The 20,030-nt window shown below is 35.3% G+C and overlaps 1 long non-coding RNA gene across 1 annotated transcript; it reads left to right on the forward strand.

Moving 5' to 3' along the window:
• The first annotated feature begins 12,346 nt into the window (after positions 1-12,346).
• Positions 12,347-14,593, forward strand: LOC125671720 (uncharacterized). The gene is made up of 3 exons (XR_007368724.2): positions 12,347-13,115; positions 13,916-14,007; positions 14,357-14,593. It is a non-coding gene; the product is annotated as an uncharacterized LOC125671720 (long non-coding RNA).
• Positions 14,594-20,030: the final 5,437 nt, after the last annotated feature.

Below are 20,030 nucleotides of genomic sequence, written 5' to 3' on the forward strand. Positions count from 1 at the left end.
TCTGTTTAGTGATGAATCACGTTTCATGCTGCGCCGAGTGGATGGCAGAACACGCGTGTACCGTAGACGCGGTGAACGCTTCTCTGATGGATGTGTGCTACGCCATGACCGCTTTGGAGGCGGAAGTGTAATGATGTGGGGCGGAATAAGTGGTAATCGACGAACAGATCTTGTACCGATCATTGGGACATTAAATGCACAACGATACCGTAATGAAATCCTTGCACAACATGTCCGTCCCTTTATCGCTGCAAATGGCGGAATTTTCCAACAGGATAATGCGCGCCCCCACGTTGCAAGAGCCAACAGAGACTTTCTTGCCAACAATCACATCGACATCTTGCCATGGCCAGCACTTTCGCCCGATTTATCGCCAATCGAGCACCTCTGGGACCAATTAGACCGTCGAGTAAGACAACGCCGCAATCAACCGGAAACGCTTGAACAGCTTAGAACTGCTTTGCAGGAAGAATGGCAAAGAATCCCTCAGGTCTCCATCAATCGTCTCATTGCTTCTATGCGTCGTCGTTGTCAAGCTGTTATCGATAACATTGGTTCTTTCACTCGTTATTGACATTGTGAATTGAATATCCGAAGTTAACACTTTCCGGCTTTGACTCCGTAATTTGTGTATGTTCAGATTCGGGAAACCTTAGATATTTGTTGTGTTTGAACATTCAAATTTTATTTTTTTATTCCCAAATTATATTATATTTTCATGAAATAAAATTACAGTTATACATTTTGGTGTAACGTTTCTTTTGTCCATGAGTATATTATAATGTTCATTTTCTTTTTATGAGAGAGAGAGAGAGAGAGAGAGAGAGAGAGAGAGAGAGGAGGGAGTCAATTGACTAATGGAGACCATTTTTCCCAGTCCATTTTAAATTTATCTAATTCATTTCTTTCCTTATAACTATCCAGGTTGATTTGATACAATTGTTTCCAATCATTTATAAGGGCTTTAAGTGTTAGCTGATTTTTTTGACATCTATTCCTATATATATATATTTTTATTATTATAAGTAATGCATTGTATGACCTTAAATGTTTTTGTTTTGTATCACCAAATATAAAAGTTTTGACATCAAATTCTATTTTAATCTCCTTTGAATTGCAATATCTGATAAATTCTGATAATAATTGTTGTACTTTTGGACAATCCCAAAGTAAATGGTAAATTGTTTCGTCTTCCCTATCACAAAAGGTACATAGTTTAGAATCTACTCTACCTAATTTGTACATATAGCTATTAGTAGTTAAAATGTGGTGGTTAACTCTGTATTGAAACCATAATAATTTAGAATCCAATGTAGTCAAGAATGGCAGGTAAAAGATTGCCTTCCATTGGTTATCAGAGGTAATGAAATATCTACTCCATTTCTTTTTTCCTGTGGGTATAGCATCTGATTTATTGAGAGTATCATACATAGGTTTCGACCCTTTCTTTGTTAAAACAAATAGTTTGATATTCAAGGGAATAAGGGGTTTTTGCACAGATGCTTTATTTGTAAAGTTATACTTTTTCATATCTGTGGCTACTACTTGTGTTATACCCATATATGTTAAAAAATTCATTTGTAGGTTAAATCTGTCTTTAAATATTTTAAAATTTATAATTTCTCCTTTTTCGTCAAGTAGATCATGTACATTTTTTATTCCTTTATCATACCATGTTTTATAGAAGATGGACTGACTTTCTATCTTGAACTTATGATTATTCCATAAAGGTTGGCTCATATAGTCCTCCCAAGATTTAATGACAACTTTTTCTTGAATTTCCTTAAAAGCCACCATGACATCTTTCCAAAAGTCATTTTTTACATTTTCAACTATCTGTAAGATATAGTCTGAACCTGTATTTATAATTTGTCCAAGTTTACATTATTTCTAAGGAGACTTTTCCATTTTGAGTTGTCCTCCATAACCAATCTCCTTATCCAAGTCGACTTTAGTCCTTTGATATAACAATCTAGATCAACCATTTTTAGTCCCCCATATGCATACTTTTGTGTGGCAACTTTTCTTTTAATTTTATCAGATTTTGAATTCCAGACAAATTCAAATAAAATAGTATTAAGTTCTTTTATGAAAGCATTCTTTGGGTTTGGTAAGGCAATAAATAAATGATTTAGTTGTGAAATTAGGAGTGATTTCACTAGAGTTATTTTCCCAATTGGAGTCAACTTTCGTTTACTCCACTGGTCAATAATTGACTTAATCTTCACAAGTTTTTTGTCATAGTTCAATTTCAAAATTTTATTTAAATCCACATCATAATGGATTCCTAGTAGTTTAAATCGAGTTGTCCATTTGAAATTCATATCAGAACATAATCTTTCATCTGAATATTTTTTACTTCCTATCCAAACAATCTGAGTTTTATCTCGGTTTATTTTGAGACCAGATAATTTATAAAATTCATCAAGTTCTTTCAAGGTTTCTCTCAATGAAACCTCCGATCCGTCAAGGAAAATGGATGTATCATCTGCGTACTGTGACATTAGATATTCTGTGTTATTGATTAGAATTCCCTTTATACTTCTGTTATTTTTAATTTTTATAGCCAAAATTTCAGCGCATAATAAGAATATGTAAGGTGATAGTGGGTCCCCTTGCCTACAACCACGTCCTAGTTTAAAGAAATTAGATAAAAAGCCTGCTTGTGTCACACATGAAACCGCATTATTGTGAAATGTTGTAATCCAACTACAGAAATAAGGTCCAAAATTAAAGTATTGCAAAGTATCATTTATAAATTTCCAAGAAACAGAATCAAAGGCTTTTTCAAAATCTATCATAACTAACACTCCAGGAATATGATTTGTTTCTGTATGATTCATTAGATCATATATTAATCTACTGTTTTCTCCTATGTACCTTCCAGGTATGAAACCTGTTTGATCATTACTAATAATTTTACTAAGCACAGTTTTTATTCTTCTTGCTATACAGCCTGACCCAATTTTATATGTAACATTGAGAAGAGAAATTGGTCTCCAGTTGTTTAGAGAGAATTTTGATTTTCCCTCTTTGGGTATGCAAGTTATAATTCCTTGTTTTTGTGTTGATGATAATTCTCCTTGGTCAAATCCATAATTTAATGATCGCACGACAAAAAATCCAATTTTTTTCCAGAAAATTTTAAAGAATTCATAACATGAACATAATTTGATAGTTTCTAGTGTTTAGCACATCTCCTGCTATTTCCTATTGTAAGAGAGAGGAAATTTAATTTAAAGTTAAAAAATATAAATATTGTGTGATGATGGCATTTGATCCGGGGACCTCTTATGGATAAGCTTAGAGATTTGAAAATTTTGGATTTAGTTGTTATCATTTCTTATTTTCATTATTTGTTGAAAATTATTTCGGATTATTTTATATAAAGAAAACTTTTGATATAGAACTAATACTTTATAAATATTTCTGTAGCAGAGACATTTTTATGCTTCTGATGGGAATTAATTTGCGACCCGGGTCCCTGGCACTCAAGGCCAGCACTCTACCAATCTACCACTCTACCAACCAAGGGTTTACCCACTAACCAGAGCTAGTAGGAATGCCATATCACTCACACTACCACATTTATAATGTCATGAAACAGTGCATTGCGTGCTGGTCATTTCTCGTGATATTTTTGTGGCCATTGGTTGACAGAAAGGGTTTGAGCACTACATTACGTCTTACAATATACACTGTTCAGAAGGGAAGTGCCTAGTTGTAGTCACCACGTTTGCCCCTTACTTAGGGGAGAACTGTATACTAATCATCGTGAAATAAAGAACCTATAACACATTTTATGGCGGTACATAGAATCACCGAAATTACCAATTTTATGGTGTAACAAAAGCATGGCACGAGCCTTGTTTACATAACAAAGAATGGTAAGCGATAAATATACAGCCGAAAGACCCTGATTGTAGTTTTTTTTCGTGATTTCTCTCTGAATACGGCATGTAATAACATACAATTTGCAGAGGTTATTCTTTGTAATCTAGGTATCAAATTTTCCTGAGAATGATACTAAAAACTCACCGAACCAGAGTTTTTGCCTACCGAAAAGCGGTAAATCTAGTACGTTTTATAAATGCCGAAGCCCAAAACACCGTCAAAGGCACAAGGCAGATATCCTCAACTCCCTTCGTAATACTGGGTTTGAAATAATGTAATTCCTATGAAATATTAGTCCAAGGTATATTTTATGTTTCCAGAATTATTTTCACAACAGAGAATAATAAATAGAATGACTAAAAAGTGCTGTACTTTGTGTTTGTAATTGTTTTGATGAACAAGGCCGGGTTCCATAAGTTTGGTCAATATTCGCCCCTAACGCATGTAATCATACTATGTAATGGAGCGTAAATGTGTGACATGATAGTTGAGGATGTCTGCCAGTATCATTAAGTAATTATGAAAATTAATTAATGATACCGTTGCCCAGCTCTTGCCACGTGGAGGCCTCCTCACCAAGAGCCAACATTTTTGAAGAAAAAATTTAAAGGGAAAGGTAACCCAAATTTTTTTTACATTATAAATGATAGGATTAACTATATGACAAATATTTGTCATACTCTCCTATTGATGTACGGCCTAGATAAGCCTCAGTACTAGTTTTAAAGCGTTAAAAATTGAAATTCCCGCCATCTATAGAGACTGCCATGATGCGGAACTCTTTTGTGTTCAAGATCACAAAAATCAATAATTTTGACGTCACACCGTCTATTCCGGTTTTGATGAGATTCTAAGATCATCAAAGATGTGCATGCGGTAGATTTTACGAATACATTGTAAATAGGTGGATGCCTTCCTGTCAAGCAATTAATTAAACTAATGCAAAGGGGAGATGTGAAAAAAGTCTTTCCCCCCCCTCCCCCCGAAATTCCTGACCCAACAAAGTTATTTGAAAAGAAAATACTATGTAAACTGAGGATCCATCATTTGCGTAATGACAAGTTGAGGTTTGAGACCTTTACATGTAAAACTTATACGGTACCAATTTTGATGCACCAGATGCGCATTTCGACAAATAATGTCTCTTCAGTGATGCTCAACCAAAATGTTTGAAATCCGAAATAACTAAGAAGTTTTAGAGCTAAATATAGCCAAAAACAGTGTGCCAAAAAAGCGTGCCATGTATGAAGAAACGAGTATCATCTGCCTGGTCTGCGACTCGACTGAACGTCGTCTTTTCTTAAATTCTTCTTGCGAAAGAACGGGCTCAAATCTATACGGATTTGTCATGTTTACAGTGCTGCTGATGAAATAAACCGGAACCGACGGTGTGACGTAATAAATTAAACTTCAATGGCCGCTCTTTTAGCGGCGGGTAATTTGAAATATAAGATAGATTAATATTGATTTAATTGTTAAGGAAGGATTTTTGTTGTTAACGACTGTAATTTACGATATAGTTTATTCATAAAGGCAACAATGTGGCTAGGGTTGCCTTTCCCTTTAAATCCAAAAGTAATAACATTTTGAAGAACAAAAAGTTTAAATCCAAAGGTAAAAATTTTTTTGAAAATTGATTAATTGTATTTTGCTTAACATCTCGCCCGAGAATTTTTCACTCATACGGAGACGTCACCAAGACCGGTGAAGGGCTTCAAAGTTAGGCCTATGCTCGGCGCTTATGGCCATTGAGCAGTGATGGTTCTTTAGCGTGCCACACCTACATGTGCTGTGACACGGGTCATCCGTTTTTAAGGTCATCTCCGAGGACCCGTGACATTCACACCCGATGCCGAGCGTTTGGCGATGGAACTGTCACTACCAGTTTTAACGACTTCGGTCTGTCGCGGCCGGGATTCGAAGAAAAAAAATTAAATCCAAAAGTAATATTCAATAAATTGATATAATACTGTTCTGAGAAAGAAAAAAAAAAAAACTACTCCCCCCAGTGTAATGTAAACCTTAGCAGCATGAGTTTAAATAATTTTGTCATTTTGAGAAAGAAAAAGGAAAGTGTGATAACTTTTAAAACGTAAAAGTGGCCGAGAGGTTAGAGCGTTCGCCCCGTATGCGGAAGGCCAGGGTTCGAACCCCGGCCGCGACACAACTAAGTCGTTAAAACAGGTAGTGACATTTCCATTGCCAAACGCTCGGCATCAGATGTGAATGTCACGGGTCCTCGGAGATGACCTTAAAAACGGATGACCCGTGTCACAGTAGGTGTGGCACGCTAAAGAACCCTCACTGCTTAATGGCCGTAAGCGCCGAGCATAGGCCTAAATTTGAAGCCCTTCACCGGTCTTGGTGACGTCTCCATATGAGTGAAAAATTCTCGAGTGAGACGTTAAGCAAGATGCAATCAATCAAAACGTAAAAGCAAAGAAAAAAGAAAGAAATTAAACCCTCAAAATAGATAGTGCAAACCCCATAAAGTATATATACATGTAATATATATATATATATATATATATATATATATATTATATAATTTTATTATTATTATTATTTATTATCATATTGATACGATATTGAAGTCACTGTAATTTTATATATTTTGAAAATGAATTTGTGATAATGTTGTAAAACGTAATAGAAATAAAAGTAACCCCAAAAAGTATATCCATGTACATAGAATAATTTTGTAATTTTAAAAAGGAAAGAAAAGAGAATTTGCGACAATGTTATACAGCGTGAAACCTACGAAATGAAAGAAACTAAACCTCGAAAAATAGATAACGCAACCCAAAATATACTCACAATAATTTTGTAATTTTTAAAAAGGAACAAGTTCATAATAATGGTTTAATAAGTGAAACTACTGTCATCAATCCATCAAAGAATGTTAGGGCTAAAAGACGCCCCCCCCCCCCCAACCCAAAGAAAAGAAGGCTTCAGCTTACTATATTGTTATAAAAATAATTGTGGAATCAATTCCAAGCATCATTATCTTTTTATATCTAAGAAAGACATAATATGAAATGATTAGTGAATGCAATGATTAGTAAAGATAAACTAGAATACTGTACTCACACATAGAATACTGTACACACATAGAATACTGTACTCACACATAGAATACTGTACTCACACATAGAATACTGTACACACATAGAATACTGTACACACATTTAGAATACTGTACACACACATAGAATACTGTACACACACATAGAATACTGCACACACACATAGAATACTGTACACACATACACAGTCCACGGCATTGTTTTGCTGCTGCACCTTTTGGGGTATTCACTCTGATTTCTTTGTCGTCTTCCTTGACTCTGTAAATTGTAGATACTTGGATTTTCAAGGAGTCTGTCAACGAGGGTGTTTTCCCAACGCAGCTGTCATAGAGTGTTACAATGTTGTCACATTTAATAGAAGTCACCCAGTGGTCTTGACCGGTATGATGAATTTGAGCAGAGAGCCCATTCTGGTTATTTTAATGGTAGTGCATATTTCCATTTGCCATCCTCTCTAACCGGGGCATAGCGTGTATCTTGAAGACCGCCGATTTCTGAATATTGTGTCTTCAGTAGTTTCTGACAGAAATTTATAATGTCACAGTCCAGCTTTCCGTCATTTTCTATAGTGTCTTTGTGCTGTTGTCTTAACGAAAAACTGCCGTCTTTGACCCATTCTGGACCCTGTGTCACACACGCCGATGGATTTGGCTGAGGGTTGTTGAGTAGTCGTCCTCAAATTTTAGTCGTTTGGCACTTCTCATGTTGGTTATAGTGGACCTTCTTTTCTTTGAGCCAAAGACCAGTGACTGAGAAATTGCTACTTCTTCTTCCTCAGGTATTATTCCCATTTCCGGTATGATGTTTGTTGCATTTAAATATTCTTGTGCTGGTATTTCCGTAATTCTGTCTTTAACTGAACCCAGAGCCGCGACTACAGCATCATCAGCATCTCGTGGTCTTGGTACTTTTTTACCTGCTTTTTTATTTGTTTTTTTCCTGTTAATTTTTTCGAAGTTGTGTTAGATTATATATCTTCTGATCTTGCATATCTTCTATCCCAAGGCTGATCTTGGCCGCGAGAATATGATAGCAAGAGATGAGACTTGGACGCTGACACTCTTCTTGTGGGTGAAGGGTCACTGTATACTTATCACCCTTGCTGTCTTTCACTACAAAAGTTTGCACACCTGGAATAAGATGGACACGGTTGTTCTATATAGCATCAAAGGCAAGATAACTTTGCGTTGTGCTTTCTGCTGGTGCGGGGTCTTGAAGTATGATTTCTTCCTCAGTGAAAGTTGTAGATGGTTTATATGAAATTTCTCCTTTGACCATTTTCACTTTGTCTGGTGGCTGGCATATGTGGTTTGGGAATGGAACGTCGTTTCTGTCTAGGCTGCTGTTGTCGTGGATTTTCTTAAGTTTGAATTCTCCTAATCCACACCGGCCTCTCAGAAGTTCGGTCTTGAAAAAAGCCTGAAGATAATATAGGGATAGAACCATAGCATCTATGGGTGCCTCTTTCCATTCGCTGAGACGTTTAATGACAGTGTTCATGCTTTCAGGTATGTTATTGGTTATCCCGGAAATGGATCATACACCTCATGCTCCTCCAGATTCCATTTACATGCTTTTTCCTTTAAGGTTGGGACTAATTTTTCAAAATATTCCACCGCTGAAGAACTCCATTTGCTAGACAGAATTGAAAAAAGGCCGTCGAATTCGTGGATGTTTTCTGTCTACAAGAGGTCTAACAAGGCTTTAGTGTATACTGCGATATCATAACGTTTTGCTCCTCGTTTCCTCAACCAAAACACTAGATCTCATCCGATATGGTTCCAGCACATAAAAAGTGGGACTGTTGGAAATATGTCGGTGATAACGTTTTGGAAGGCTTGTTCCCTATCTGTCAAAAAAACGTGATTTCTCTTTAATAGTTTGGGAACAAATAACTTCATTATTTTCCAGAATTCCTCATGTACAGCCTGATAGTTTCTATCGTGGGTTATGAACGAAATTGGAATCGTCTTTCCTCCTTGGTAAAGGATGTGTTTAGCAACAACAATAGAAAGATAAAAATCTCCAAGATTAAATGTAGCGTCGTAAGAGATTACAACTGGCTCGTCTGACTTCAGAGTTAGCATCTTATTCAACTCTTGTAGCAAATCTGGGAGCCCAAGGACAACTGTTAAATCTGGAAATACTGATATTTTATGCACAAACCCATCTAAATGGTATGCCAGTAAAGCTTTTTATCTGCACGGACCTGCTTTTGCTACATTCTAATCTGACTGATGTTCCGTGGGTTGCTCACGTCATGATATGGACCTGGTTTTCCAGTAGTTGCCACTATGTTCTTGTAAAGTGTTGACGGGGGATGTTCTGTTCCTTTTTCTTTGATGTGGGCAAGCACGGATTGCAATGTGCGTCTGTAGTCTCCGTCATCTGATTTAGCATTTCCGTGCGTCCGAGTTTGATAGACACTCTGATCACCTAAGTAGTGGATAACTCTAAAATAGGAATCTGCATCTTTTATCCTTTTAAACCCCACATATTTCCTCGACCTTCCGAAATGTAATAGGTTTGCTTCCATATGAGGATTTTTCTTTTGTGACCAGCTTTGTTGATCCATTTATACCCATCACAAGACCAATCTTTCGTCTTTACTGCACTCCCATTTCCCGTAAAAATATAAACATCTCCACCTTTAGGGTGCATGGGAGGAATGGTAGAGACCTTGCTTAGGTCTGGATCACTTAACATGGTCCAAACGTCGTCAGATAGTAAAGGTTCCTCATTTCTGCTATACAGTCCAGATTCATCCAGTTGACAATTATCTGCAGAACTGAATAGGAAAGGAATCTTGAATTAATTTAACTGTTATCCATCAAAAACGGACTATTTATTCTCTAGATTCTCTAGATCTTATAGATTTTATCTACTTATTTATTCATATTTTGCCTAACTGTTTATGTATCAATCATTTATTTATCTGTCTTTTTCAACATGTATATATTCATATGCAAGTGTGCCCATCTCTAGACCTCTGTGTATGTATCTGCCTACATACATGTAGCTAGATACTATTATACACTATTTCTGTAAAGTTATATAAAAAAAGTTTCAGAAAGCAGTCTATCTCTCTCTAAATCACATATTTTCTCACCTACTTGATTCCAAATTCCGAACCTACATCATGTTAGATGGGGTCTATTACATTAGTCTCCTTATAAGATTCTTATTTAAGAAGTAACAAACAGTTGCCACAAAAAGTTTGATGCCATTCTATCTACTATCAAGAGAGAAATCACGAAAAAACTGCAATCCGGGACTTTCGGCCATACTACATTTACCGCTTGCCACAAAGAATTGAGAATGCTGTATCTCACTTGTATCTCAAAAACGGATATTCAAATTTCGGTTGACCATTAGAAATACGTTAGTTAAGCACTGTAAACAATAAAAATAGAAAAATGAAATTTTCAGCTCAACCGTGTCCATGCCCCTTAAATATCATCTATAAAACATCGCAATCCCGAACCATCGGGAGTCGGCAGTACTAGATTTACCGCCTGTCGTTTACTGCCATGCCAAAATCACGTGATTCGCCACCGTGTATTTGACCATTTTAAAACATTTGTGTTTCCACAATCCGAATCAAGGAATTTTACACATCTCAAAGATAAAATATGCAGTTGACAAACCAACTGTTTTCTAAGCGGTTGGTCCATCTGTTGTCTTCAAGGTAAGTGAATATCTACATGCCAGTTTTCAGGCCCTGGGATATTGGCAAAATAACTGGAATATCCGTTCCAGTTTCACATTTCTGTTTGCTTTCAGTCTTGAACGGAGGGTAAGCTAATTGCCAGTATCTGAGTAGGCCCTGATTCCAAATAGTGCATACGCAAAAGGTTTCCCAAATACAATGGCACAACTAAGCACCATGTCCTTGGTTGTGATAAAACTTTAAGAAATTTGGTTTCCATCTAGAATTCCATCAACTTTCCATGTGCATTGTAAACTATGATGTTGAAAGCGATTAACTAACACATCATTTGGAGTGGTAATACATTTACAATATTTTATCTCCTGAAATTGAAGAGTCCCAAGACAGTACCTTCTCCGTTTGGAATGTTATTTCTTTGTGCAATGTGATCAACTTGCCGTTGGGTGTAATTTACCCTGCAGTGAATGACCTAGCCTTCATAAATCTGAATATGTCAATTCGACTAAAGAATCCCCTTAGCAAAATTATCCTAGTGGTAGAGCGTTCGCTTCGTAACCGCGAGATCGTGAGTTCGAGCCCCGCTCGTGCCATGGTCATGTGAAATGTAAACCATCATGCCTGAAGAGATGATTATACGTCAATCCATGCTCAATTTTAATAATTCCATACAGATATCACGAACGTTGAGTGGTTGGAAATCGAACATGGTCGCTACATGTGTGTATACAATATAAATGTATTTGCTTCTGCAAAATGAAAACTTTTCAACATGTGGCAGAACTTTAGATTAATGTGCACGGTGAAATTCTCAAATACTTCAATGTTTTGAAGCTGGCTCTTCCGGCTTACTGATACAGTCTACTCCGGATATAATGAAATCCAGGGGACCGACCTGAATTGTTCATTATATCCAAAGTTCAATATAACCAATGCTGAACTACACAAATATTGCTACTGGGGATTTATTTTAACTTCAATATAACAGATATTTCAATATAACCGACTTCAATATAAGTGGAGTGGACTGTAGTTCCTTGCTCCACGTGCCCTTTTAGGTTTGTCAAAACCATGGTTTTGTAGAAGACTTTGAATAGAACACACTACATTCACTTGCAACTTTTAAGCTTCTTGACTGTATCTGTAAGAAAAAATGCATGCATTTAAGAAAGTCTCCAATCCAGAACCAAAATCGAGGTCCAATCTAGCACGTGTATCGTGGAAACGACCATATTCCAATCCTGCTCCTGCACATAAGCAAATGTTCAAGTCAAGATATTTATGTAGCCAAGGCGATTTAAGGGATAAATCACATACACTGGATCATCGAAAGCTATGTGCAGAGTCTATTTTACGGAAATTATCTGTCTTAAAATGCATCAAAACATGACTAGAAACATCGTCGCCCGCTTCGAGTTCCATAGAGAAAACGTCGTCAACTTCGACCAATGTATTTACAGTTGTACGTGTACATGAGTAAGAATTCCAACAAACAATCAACGTAATGAAGTCTCCCTGGCCAGGCAATGTTTTAAATTCATCGTCTAATAAGTCGGTAAAATGAAGACTTTTAAGAGCCTACCTTTGTTTGGAACTGTCGTCTGTCATCTTGTTTTGTCCAATCCTGCACACGATCATGACAGTGATATACCGGACTTCGTGTTTGCCCAACTCTTAATTTTGTAGGATGATGAAATTGATCACTGTTCGTTTTCTTCACTGTTTTACATGTGCAAAATTTAGACCACATGGCTATTATTGTAGATTAAATAAATTGTAGCTATGGAATGTCAATTGTTAATGCTTACAAAATTATGTACGTTGAGATTTTCCTAGATTATTTGCATATTGAGCTCTAGGATTGAATTTCAAATTTAGATGATAAGATCATAGACAGTTTTAAAGATAAAGGATAAGTAAATGTCTGAGGTTTAAGTACAGGTTCTTGCACTTTATGCAATGAGGATTTGTTTAGTTGTGTATGTCATGTCAATCTTGAAGAGGGTTGTAGATTTTTTTTTTAAAAATAGCAGAAACACAAGAATGATCAAGTTGTGTGTGGAGTTTTTCCAAACATGTTCTTGTGCTAGAATATTATTGTAGTGACATATTTGGACAAAAATCAGCAATTTTAAGAGGATATAATATGTTGGAGAAGTAAAATACAATTCAGACAAAGTGTTAACTTTAATCAATGACATAATACCATAAAACATAAAGTCAAGGTCCTCTCTGGTTTCCATGGTAATCAAACTTTTGTAACGTTTAGCAGTTGTGTCACTCTGACAAACTTCTTTTTCCCATGACTTAAACCAATTGTATGATTCCTTTAACTGATTCAGTCTTGTATCACTCATGTCTTTTACAGGTCTCTGGTCCGTGAAAAAGGATACCAAAACATTGGAATGATCCAGGAACTCTATAGCTCCACATAAAGCAGTTTTCCCAGCTTCACCAAGAGTATTGCTGTAAGCTTTCATTAAATGTAACATTTCAAAGTCCATAGTTTCAAATGCCAATTTGTTTCTCATTTTTTGTGCATTATTTGGGAAAATGTGGTCTTGTGACAACTTGCGATGAATTTTAAATGCATGGTTATCTTGATCCCAGTTGAAAGCATCTATCCACATTTGCCATTGAATTGTTTTCCCATCCACAGTTAATAGCCTCTGGTGGTGATCTTGAATACCACTACTAAGTACACTGTTGCGCAGTTTTTTAATCAGATGGCATGGATCCATAATGAAGATCATTTTCCGTGTTGGGTTCTTGTAATGTACAGCAACCATTTCTGTTGATAATATATCATTTTTAGGGAAGTGCATTTTTAGAAATGTCCGATTGTTGCTGGACCCATCCATGCAACAGTAAATTGGCTTAAAACCCCAATCATACAAAGCATCAATACATTTCCATGTAGTAACAAATATTTCAGCAGGACAAGCTTGCACAGTTGGATAATTTGCAAATGGCCAACGGAAGCCAGTGAGCCCATGAAATAGATATTGCATTACATGGTTGGCAAGTTTATTTTCAAGTTTTCCCTCAGTGATATTATGCATTAACATAACATCAGGCTCACATTCTACTAATCCACAAAGTGTACTGTTCTTGCCTTTATTAACAATTTGTAAATCTTCTTGAATAGACATTTCATCGAGAATGATGCCGCCATATAAGCCTTCATTTGAAATATTTGACTGAATGGCCTCCTTTTTCATCCATTCCATCATCTGTGGAATTATCCCTGGTTTCTGTTTTATGGCAGATTTGTATAGATACAAAAGACTCTCTGAAGGAAGGTTGACCCAACTATTTGCTGTAATATCTTTATAAGCAGAGGGATTTCTGTTATACAAGGTAAGTGCCAGTCTTATAACTTCCTTTGGCCATCTCATGCCACTAGGAACTTTGCACTCCGATGACTTTATCTGAGTAGCAATAAGAGTAAGTTGGTTTTGGGTTAAGTTAGGTGCTAGCTTCTGCAAATCTTGTATTACAGTTGGCAAGTGCTTAGAATTTGGGTTAATGTTTTCTTTCTCAGCTGTTGAAACTGTTTTCCTTAAATGGTATTGTTTCTTACTTTTTTTGTAATTAGAACACTTTGTACAGATGCTCGATTTAGAGTTTAAAGGAAGTACTCTTATACAGTCAATATGTCTTATGACTGTTTTTGAACTGTCACCACTAACGCATATTTCTTTTACAGCCTTTTTACTGCTGGAGAAAATATCAGCTTCACCATGAGTCAATGAGGCTCCATGACAGAGAGACACTGTGTTCAAAGCTCTAAATATTCCACATACTGCAGATTTGGTAAACTCTATCTTGTTGGTGATGTGAAATGTGGACAGATCAACTGATTTATCAGCCACTGATAGTTCAATAAAACCAGTATTTTCTATTGTAAGCTCTGTGATAACAGAATTTCCATTAAATTTTTCTAAAGACAGCTGTCCTACTTTAAGTTTTTCATTTGTACTTGCTAATATATTCCATTGTTTTGGAAGACATGTGTGAATGTCTTCAAAGCACATTTTATATTTCTCAGGAGGAACTTCAAATGTAAGGCCTCTAATTCCACTCAATACTTTTCTTTCATCATTTTGTTTCTCCCAAACAGTAGAATGCTTGATAGTTGGAAATATGGCTTTCAACATTTTATATAAAGAGTCCTGACTGTACATGTCTTTGATATTTGGGAAAATTTCAGATGCTTTCTTGAATATTTGCTCCAATGATATATTTGACATCTGAAGATTATTGCTGATATCTTCTGTTAGATTCTCAGCTAGCCTATGGATGATATAAAAACTGGTATAATTTTCATTTCAAAAATCTGATTTAAGAGTATATAATTCTCTCTCTCCTCTCTCTCCTCTCTCTCTCTCTCTCTCTGTTCTCTTCTGAGAAGGGGGGGGGTCAATTTCTCAATGAATTCTAGTAGTTCTGTTCAAAGGAATTTTGTTAAACAAATAATGCTAATATAGAGAATAATCTTACATCTTGATAAAAAATTGTTTTTATATTTTTAAAGAACTTCCATAGCTTTACATAGTTAATGGCATCTTGTGTATGAATTATTTGGTGTAATTGGTAAAATTAGAAAATATTCAGTTAAATTCTTTTGTGTGCAATGTTTCGACAGACAAGTATGCATTATTCATGTACTGGAAGCCAATATCCTAAATTGTTTGAGGTTTAGCATACATGTGTAACAGGAAAGTATAAAATCTATGGCTCCTTCAGAAATTGAACTGATGACCCCAAGGGACCCCAGCATTACTTGCCAGGTGCCCTAACCACTGAGCTATTCAATATCGCCTGAACTATTTAATGTAGAACTTTCATATTTAGTATAGATGAATTTGTTCTTGCAAGTCCATTTTACACCATGATCTGTGACCTCCCAGAACAGTAAGGTATTGAGGCATCCCTATGTTGTTTGAATTGATATTCAGTTATGTCGGGACTCTTTGAAATTTTTCAGGGGAATAAAGATTAATTCAAAATAATTGTTTAAAATTACAACAGCTGAACACCAGTAGGGTCATTGTGGCTCAGGTGAGCAATGTGACTAATAGGTCTCTTTTTACCAATATGTACTATTATAATTTAAAATTTGTGTGAAAAACACTGAGTTTTGAATGGAAAGCACGAATTGGAAGGGGGCTGCAGCCTTCATTTGTGGACCAACAGGTTTTGATTTTTATGGTGGGTTTCAAAGAGGTAGCATAATTTTTCAAGTGAGAGGTCAACAGGAAGAGAAACTGGAAGTTGACATTTCACAATTTCTTGACAAGGAAAAACAAACAAAGGGTTATTTTTCCTGATGTTCAAAATCTGTTTGTGTGTGGGTTGATTGGTGGATGGGGGTTGGGTTGATTTTTGTACTACTTGCATTGTCTCAAAGAAAACAATTCAGACTCTCTAATATTGATTTGGGAGGGAGGTAACTTTCAAGCCTACCTTCTTCTTAATCACTGTTATTATAAATAATAGTGGGAGTGGCACTTGCATAATTCATATATTTTGATTTGCATTACAAAAAGAAAAGTATAAAGTGTGATTTTCAAAAAAAAAAGTAATAATTGATTCCAAATGCCTTCAATGTAACAATAAATACTTGTTACATCAATGCATACCACCATGGAGTGCCAAATTAACACAAACTTGAATAAGTATCTTTCAATTATTTGTACATATCATCCATTCATTTGATGCACACAATTAAATTCTTCAATTATTGAATGAGGTCTTCAGTTCTGAATTATTATGCACACTACTAACTATTAAGCTAAATTTATGATATCAATTATAACTGAGTTAATGAGCACCACAATGCAATAGAAGAGCAATAATTCAATTAATGCGTGCATCCATTCAATTACAGCACGCAATGTGCACATTAAATCAATTATTTCTCTCATCCATTGAATTTATGGTGCATTAATTCAATTATTGCATGAATTAATTCAATAATTGTGCATAATAATTGAATTGACACACACATCAATTGATGAGAACTTTAATTGATTATAATTTGATGTGCGCATCAATTCAAATTTTGCACACAATAATTGAATTGATATCTTCAAATGATTAAAGAGATCTTTAATTATTTGAGTTTAGGTTAATTTGGTCCTTCATATATACCACAATAACACAGACGTCTAATAAAGCCCTGTGTTATTTTTCATACTGTTTTATTTATTTAAGGTATTCTAGCCCTATGAATCTGGCTCAAAAATATTTTCATAACAAGGATTTCAACAATCATGCAAACTTTACAAATTTCTACAGAAAGCGGATTTGAAAAGTTATCTCACAATGGAAAACTATGGCTTTATTAATTTAACAATAATCCAGGGAAAAGGCATTTTGCATCACATATTTATTGTTTACCCGCTGAAAATAGCAAATACCCTTCATTAGTGGTAGAATACCTTAAGTCATATTTCATTATTATCATAATGTCATACCATGAGCAAAAACGATTCTGGTGGATCTGTTCCATACTGCAAGTGCTGTTTCAAAATTCACCGCCGAAAATTTGCCGTTCGGGATGTCTCGGTTGATATCTTCTGACGTAATGTAAAGTTTATAAACGTACGAATAGCTTTGGAATTTTTTAGTAGCTAAAAATAGCGCACAGCGTCTTCAATATTTAAAATTTCATTTTGTTAACAAAGCAATATTTTCGTGATTTTTTTATGATAAACATTGTATTTATTTATTACGATAATAAAACAATGAGACTTAATTTTTCAACACATTGAATTTCATTTTTTTTTATTCCGTGCGGTATCAGTACATAGCACTTCGTGGTATAAATCGGAAAATCGAGGGGTAGGGTCATGTATTGTTGCAGTTTTCGGAGATAAGCGGTGATGAATGCAGTCATGCCATATATGATTGTTTAGCTGAAATATCGTAGAAGAGAACAGTAGTATATATATTTGCATCGCAAATTCCCTGAAAGCTCAAAGGACCGACATTCTCAGGGGGTGCCATTCGGTGTCAATTGAAGCTAGGTACCTTGTGTTATTATTAGTATACAGACGTCAAAACTTATATACAGAAACAAGTGCCTGTGTTACTATCGTATCCAATGTGTTTGTAAACATTCTGAAGAACTTTTTGTAATTTTCTAGTTATGATCTTTAATTTTGCCACCCTTTTAGAAACTGCAAATTTTTTCCAATATCTTAGATTCTATGCCTTTAATACTGAAAAAGTTTATATTTTCCATAGATAATCAATTATTTATGATTAAAAACATGTTGTCAAGGGCAATAACTCGTATGCTGGAATTTCCTCTAACTGGATGTCTATTATACATTGGTTTCCCTAATGTCCACTATTAATCTATACATATTTATGAATTAGCGTTTTTTTAAAACTGTTGATATTTAAATTTTATCAATTCAACAAGTTTCTCTCTCTTTTTTTTTTTTTTTTTTATTATTTTCTTTAACGAAAATGTGTGATTTTCTGATGTTGATGTATACTTTTGTTTTTGTGTGTCTGACATCTTTTTTTTTTTTTTTTTAATAATTTCATCATTTTATTAAAAAGTATACATACTATTTGGGATAAAATATCCTCGGATACTCCCTCTTAATTCTCACCAATGGTGCCAGGGGCCCATTGGATTGAATGTATTTTATTATGATATTATTTTATATAAGGCATATATATAATTTATATGAAAATACATAATATCAAATATTTTTCGAAGTCATAAAAATATCATATACAATGTTGATGTAGATATATCAACAGTAGAATAACATAGAAATTACTCAAGGAATAATATATAAACAATGTAGTCCTAAGTTGACTTCACAGCAGTCTGACATCTTTAAAAAGGTGGCAATATATACATTTTCTTTGGTTGTTAATTAAATCAAACTATAATGAGTAGAAATGAATAAAGTTTTTCCACTTTTAACCATTAATATTGATAAGTCACATGAGGATGGAGCTACCTTAAATGAACATAACAGCCCTAAGTGAAGAAATATTTGATATCAAGCACAGGAAATTTTACTTTATTTGGATACCCACTCACGACCTGTGGAACAAATCTCCTAGCAGCATATAACCAGCGTGCTAGACCGCTCGACCATCTAAAAAAAATTGTTTTCGATGACGATGGAATTCTCGCCATGCTGTCACACGCTAAACGGTCATTGAGAATGGAAATGGGATACAGTTTTTTAACGTACATTAAATAGGATCATACATGATACACATTGCATTTGAAATATATTATATAAATCACGGAAATAGCAATGCACTCGTAAATGAATATAACTGTGAAGAAATATTTAATATCAAGCACAGGATATATATCTATATATTAAAGCACGAAAATCCAACAATACCCTACTTTCTTAAAGTGTCGGATGTAAGAAGATACAAGGTCAGTAAAGTTATAAAAGCACTGAAAAGGCCGTGACACTGTTGGTTATTTAAAACTTAAATTTTTGGCGCAACCCGCGTCTTTATCAAGAAACATATATTGCATAAACAAACATCACACACAATGAAAAAACGGCAAGTATCAATAATTTACATTGTTAACAAGAATAATACACTGTTCTACTGAATGAGAAAAATGGTTTCGTTGTAAAGGTGTTTAATGACGATGGTGTAGAGAGTTTGTACCATGGTCGGGTCGGGATGAAAATAGAATTAATTTTCCAAAATTATAGAAATCAGACAAATTGAGAGAGAAAACTTCCAAAACAATGTGATTGTTGAATAAAATGGTGGGAATTATTTATTATTGTTGCGATGGAATTCTAACAACCTACTCCAGAGCAATCTGTCCCAGAATACCCGAGCAACGATGAAGAAGAAATAGTGGCTGAGGCCGCATTTAAGGAATACATGTACAATGCAAGGATGGAGTTGTTAAAGAGGGAGTTGCCTCAGACGAGGAGAAAGTTCCACCGGGCGTGTAAACAAATATTCCTCCTTTACTCCAGGTTGTCGGAGGTGCAGTAGATAAACGATCGGATCATTCCAATACAGATACCACCTTCAGATAGACATCGTTGAAGGATTCAAGAAAGTCTACAGTGAGTATGCCGAATTCCAGGCTGAGGAAATCCGAAATCTGGAGATTCATATATTCGAGGAAGTTCAAGTGGACTCTGACGAGGAATATGAGCCTGTCGATTAGATCAGAAAAGGAAACCTTCCCAAGCCCAACCGTTCTAAGGCGATATCAAAAACTAACTGCCATTTCAGGGCCATACCAATCTTTTGAAAAGATACCTCTCAATTGGACAAGAAATTTTAAACAGAAGTTTTGGAAATTTCAATCAAAACAATCGATCGACGAGGAACAAGAGCGTAGTGAGTACAAATCA

The sequence above is a fragment of the Ostrea edulis genome, chromosome 4 (assembly GCF_947568905.1).
Source record: "Ostrea edulis chromosome 4, xbOstEdul1.1, whole genome shotgun sequence".
NCBI classification, from domain to species: domain Eukaryota; kingdom Metazoa; phylum Mollusca; class Bivalvia; order Ostreida; family Ostreidae; genus Ostrea; species Ostrea edulis.